Below are 6,000 nucleotides of genomic sequence, written 5' to 3'. Positions count from 1 at the left end.
CTTTAAGGAATACCTGGGATAGGATAAAGTAATCCTTCTAACCCCCCCCCTTAAAAGATTTAGATGCACTATTGTAAAGTTGTTGTTCCACTGGATATCATAAGGTGAATGCACCAATTTGTAAGTCGCTCTGGATAAGAGCGTCTGCTAAATGACTTAAATGTAATGTAATGTAAATGTACAACATACTATTAAATCCACTGGCTTACTGGTGTTCTTCCATGCCATCCATGGGAGGGGTGCGTCACTTGAGTGGGTTGAGTCACTGACGTTGTCTTCCTGTCTGGGTTGGCGCCCCCCCTTGGGTTGTGCCGTGGTCGGAGATCTTTGTGGGCTATACTCGGCCTTGTCCCGGGATGGTATGTTGGTGGTTGGAGATATCCCTCCAGTGGTGTGGAGGCTGAGCTTTGGCAAAGTGGGTGGGGTAATATCCTACCTGTTTGGCCCTGTCCGGGGGTTTCATCGGATGGGGCCACAGTGTCTCCTGACCCCTCCTGTCTCAGCCTCCAGTATTTATGCTGCAGTAGTTTATGTGTCGGGGGGCTAGGGTCAGTCTGTCACATCTGGAGTATTTCTCTTGTCTTTTCCGGTGTCCTGTGTGAATTTAAATATGCTCTCTCTAATTCTCTCTTTCGGAGGACCTGAGCCCTAGGACCATGCCTCAGGACTACCTGGCTTGATGACTCCTTGCTGTCCCCAGTTCACCTGGCCATGCTGCTGCTCCAGTTCAAACTATTCTGCCTGCAGCTATGGAACCCTGACCTGTTCACCGGACGTGCTACCTGTCCCAGACCTGCTGTTTTCAACTCTCTAGAGAGCAGGAGCGGTAGAGATACTCTCAAAGATCGGCTATGAAAAAGCCAACTGACACTTACTCTTGTGTTACTGACTTGTTGCACCCTCGACAACTACTATGATTATTATTATTTGACAATGCTGGTCATTTATGAACATTTGAACATCTAGGCCATGTGCTGTTATAATCTCCACCCGGCACAGCCAGAAGAGGACTGGCCACCCCTCATAGCCTGGTTCCTCTCTAGGTTTCTTCCTAGATTTTGGCCTTTCTCGGGAGTTTTTGCTAGCCACCGTGCTTCTACACCTGCATTGCTTGCTGTTTGGGGTTTTAGGCTGGGTTTCTGTACAGCACTTTGTGATATCAGCTGATGTAAGAAGGGCTATATAAATACATTTGATTTGATTTGTGACTATAATTACTGTTCCCTGAAGGAGGGAAACTAGGTACAACATACTATTAAATCCAGACCTCGCTGGAAGCCCCGCATTCCACAGGTGATGAGACTCGGATATATTCCTTAAATGATTTAATCCTTAAATTTAATACCTCACTTCACCAACCCAGGAAGTGGCGGAGCCAAACAGGTGTTGTAACTCGTTCATAACTGGCACGCAGATCGGTAGAAATGGTAAGATAAATTGGCACTTCAAACAGAAATGGAAAAGGTTTGCCTATTTTACCGGAAACTCCAGGAGCATAACGTCAGAATTAACGAAGACCAGCAGCAGGTCGGGAATTGGTTATTTTCTTCTGGTTATATTGACCTCTGGCTTCCTCAAGTCATTTGTGTGTGTTAATTATTTAATCAAACGCTTGAAGCATCAGTTCAGTTCAAGTTCTGCACATACAGTTGATTTTATTAAACACATGGGGTGAGTCTATATGAATAAATACACGTCATCAAATTTCGACCAATCAATTGGTAGAAAGAAAATACTATTTTTTTTAAATCTGCCCTAGAACATACAACATACATGCATTCAGACCCCTTCCCTTTTTACACATTTGGTTATTATAAAATAGATTTTTTTTTTTCAATTATCAATTTTCAGATAATACCTCATAAAGACATCACAATACCCCATAAAAGTGAGAAAAAAAGTTTAGAAATGCTTGTATATATGGCATGACCTAGATATATATATATATATATATATCTAGGTCATGCCAGTAGGTTGTAACTCTCTAGGTCATGCCAGTAGGTTACAGTAGGTTGTAACTCTCTAGGTCATGCCAGTAGGTTACAGTAGGTTGTATCTCTCTAGGTCATGCCAGTAGGCTACAGTAGGTTGTATCTCTCTAGGTCATGCCAGTAGGTTGTATCTCTCTAGGTCATGCCAGTAGGTTACAGTAGGTTGTATCTCTCTAGGTCATGCCAGTAGGCTACAGTAGGTTGTATCTCTCTAGGTCATGCCAGTGGGTTACAGTAGGTTGTATCTCTCTAGGTCATGCCAGTAGGTACAGTAGGTTGTATATCTCTAGGTCATGCCAGTGGGTTACAGTAGGTTGTATCTCTCTAGGTCATGCCAGTGGGTTACAGTAGGTTGTATCTCTCTAGGTCATGCCAGTAGGTTGTATCTCTCTAGGTCATGCCAGTAGGTTACAGTAGGTTGTATCACTCTAGGTCATGCCAGTAGGTTACAGTAGGTTGTATCTCTCTAGGTCATGCCACTAGGTTACAGTAGGTTGTAACTCTCTAGGTCATGCCAGTAGGCTACAGTAGGTTGTATCTCTCTAGGTCATGCCAGTGGGTTACAGTAGGTTGTATCTCTCTAGGTCATGCCAGTAGGTTGTATCTCTCTAGGTCATGCCAGTAGGTTACAGTAGGTTGTATCACTCTAGGTCATGCCAGTAGGTTACAGTAGGTTGTATCTCTCTAGGTCATGCCACTAGGTTACAGTAGGTTGTAACTCTCTAGGTCATGCCAGTAGGCTACAGTAGGTTGTATCTCTCTAGGTCATGCCAGTAGGCTACAGAAGGTTGTAAATCTCTAGGTCATGCCAGTAGGTTACAGTAGGTTGTATCTCTCTAGGTCATGCCAGTAGGTTACAGTAGGTTGTAACTCTCTAGGTCATGCCAGTAGGCTACAGTAGGTTGTAACTTTCTAGGTCATGCCAGTAGACTACAGTAGGTTGTAACTCTCTAGGTCATGCCAGTAGACTACAGTAGGTTGTAACTCTCTAGGTCATGCCAGTATGTTACAGTAGGTTGTACCTCTCTAGGTCATGCCAGTAGGTTACAGTAGGTTGTATCTCTCTAGGTCATGCCAGTAGGTTACAGTAGGTTGTAACTCTCTAGGTCATGCCAGTAGGTTACAGTAGGTTGTAACTCTCTAGGTCATGCCAGTAGGTTACAGTAGATTGTACCTCTCTAGGTCATGCCAGTAGGTTACAGTAGGTTGTATCTCTCTAGGTCATGCCAGTAGGCTACAGTAGGTTGTAACTCTCTAGGTCATGCCAGTAGGTTACAGTAGATTGTATCTCTCTAGGTCATGCCAGTAGGTTACAGTAGGTTGTAACTCTCTAGGTCATGCCAGTAGGTTACAGTAGGTTGTATCTCTCTAGGTCATGCCAGTAGGCTGTATCCAAGTTGAAACAATTGTCATCCCAATGTGGAAAGTGTTGAATTTGGTCAACAACAAAATGAATGGCTTATTTGCTACGTGAGCTTTACTTGATCTAACAGAAGTTTGGTAATGATTAAGTTGTTACGTGGACACGTGACATACCGACAACTTTGATAAAAACACTATTGGAGTTGTCTCCAGATCGCTATGCATATTCATGCTAGTAGCTTAGCATCTCTCTCCATTGAATACAGGCGGTTGACGTCAACAACCCTCATAGAATATAAACAATAGATTACAATAATAACATGTATCCACCAATCCAAAGACAGGATAGGTGGGAGCGAGACAACCCACAGTGCCGCTTTGTGGACAACGACTCCCCTTGTCAGGACGGAGAGACATCTTGTCAGTATATCCATAATGTTTGGTGTAGCCAACCCAACTCTCACATGGCTCTATTGGGGGTCACGGTGTGTAGTAAAACATCACTACATTAAAATCACTACATGCCGTGGCCCCCCAGTCTGCGGTCAGCAGATAGACCCTCCTCAAATATATATGTTAAGTCACTTTTTGGAAACGGAACGGAGAAAACATGGGGTAGCTTGTCTCTACGTCGTCTGATTCTAGACATATCAGTCATCATCCCAGGGCCCTCCGTTGACGAGCCAACTCCGAATATCCAAAGTTAAAAACTAATTGAAGGTGGTACTTACTGGTGTTAATCAGATCTCCTGTCTCCTCCTCTTCATCTTCCAATGTGACAGTAATCTCTCCTTCCTTCTTCACTCCAAAAACAGCATCATCCTCTTCTTCCTCTTGTTTAACTGAAACGTCTTTCTCTTCTTCTTTCACTGTAACAGCCTCACCCTCTACTTGTTGTTTTACTGTAACATCCTCCTCTTCCTTCTCCTCTTTCACGACAATGTTCAGCCCCAGAGCTTCTTTCTCCGTCCAGCAGACCTCCTCTTCTTTAACAGGAGGGGAGTAGTTTAGGGAGCTCATGTTCGGGGATGTTAGCTAGCTAGCTATCATTAGCGACTAGGCTAATGCTAACTTAACCAGCCAGCTACTATAGCTGACTAATAAAAAATAACGTAATATTAAATAGGTTAACAAGTAGATATGACAGAAGTGTGTCTAAAACACAGTAGCTAATATAGACCGAAAGCGTATAAATAGCTTGAATCTTTCGGCTATGTTGGCTAGCAAGCTACCGAGGTGGTTGACGAGCTGTTTATGAAGAACCGTCCACTAGATTATACGTCACGCTGCAGCATCGCCTGAAAGACGCACATCGCCGTCTGCTGACTGGAGGGAAACGCAGTTGAGGATCACATTTTATTTTCAGACAAAGATTATTTTACATGGATTTAATTAAATAATACTATTATATTGAGACATACAAAGACAGGAATGTGTTGGTTGATTAGTGCGAATAAAACATGTTTACTACAGCACATTTAAAACCTCTTACATCTACACGTTCCGCTATTGCGATTGCTCCAATATCCAATGATGGGCGGGGCGCGAAATTCAAACTCCTCTAAAATCGAAAACTTCAATTTTTCAAACATATGACTATTTTACAGCTATTTAAAGACAAGACTCTCCTTTATCTAACCAAACTGTCCGATTTCAAAAAGGCTTTACAGCGAAAGCAAAACATTAGAATATGTCAGCAGAGTACCCAGCCAGAAATAATCAGACACCCATTTTTCAAGCTAGCATATAATGTCACATAAATCCAAACCACAGCTAAATGCAGCACTAACCTTTGATGATCTTCATCAGATGACACACCTAGGACATTATGTTATACAATACATGCATGTCTGTTCAATCAAGTTCATATTTATATCAAAAAACAGCTTTTTACATTAGCATGTGACGTTCAGAACTAGCATTCCCACCGAACACTTCCGGTGATTTTACTAAATTACTCACGATAAACGTTCACAAAAAGCATAACAATTATTTTAAGAATTATAGATACAGAACTCCTCTATGCACTCGATATGTCCGATTTTAAAATAGCTTTTCTGATGAAGCACATTTTGCAATAATCTAAGTACATAGCCCGGCATTACAGGGCTAGCTATTTAGACACCCTGCAAGTTTAGCCTTCACCAAAATCACATTTCCTATAAGAAAAATGTTCTTACCTTGCTTGTTCTTCGTCAGAATACACTGCCAGGACTTCTACTTCAATAACAAATGTAGGTTTGGTCCCAAATAATCCATCGTTATGTTCCATCAAGACGTTTTGTTCGTGAGTTCTAGACACTATCCCAACGCTAAATCTCGGCCACGAGCATGACGCAAAATATGACAAAAAAATTCTAAATATTCCATTACCGTACTTCGAAGCATGTCAACAGCTGTTTAAAACCAATATTTATGCAATTTATCTCGTAGAGAAGCGATAATATTCCGACCGGGAATCTGCCTGTCTGTAAACTGAGGGAAAAACCGAAAGCCGGGGGCGGGGCGGGTCGCGAGCATAAGGCTTAGTCCACTCAGCTTTTGCTCTCGTGTGCTTCAGCCAGGGCTGAATTACGTCATTCCTGTTTTTCCCGGGCTCTGAGACTCCCTTGGAGACGTGGGAAGTGTCACGTAAGAGCAGAGATCT

At 42.6% G+C, this 6,000-nt stretch overlaps 1 pseudogene; it reads left to right on the top strand.

The window, feature by feature from the left end:
- Positions 1-1,666: 1,666 nt before the first annotated feature.
- The window catches only part of LOC115186427 (zinc finger protein 180-like), a 28,895-nt pseudogene continuing 24,561 nt past the window's right edge, over positions 1,667-6,000 (top strand).

The sequence above is a fragment of the Salmo trutta genome, unplaced genomic scaffold, assembly GCF_901001165.1.
Source record: "Salmo trutta unplaced genomic scaffold, fSalTru1.1, whole genome shotgun sequence".
NCBI classification, from domain to species: Eukaryota; Metazoa; Chordata; class Actinopteri; order Salmoniformes; family Salmonidae; genus Salmo; species Salmo trutta.
The sequence above is the reverse complement of the archived record's forward strand: the minus strand, read 5'-3'. Positions and strand labels throughout refer to the sequence as shown.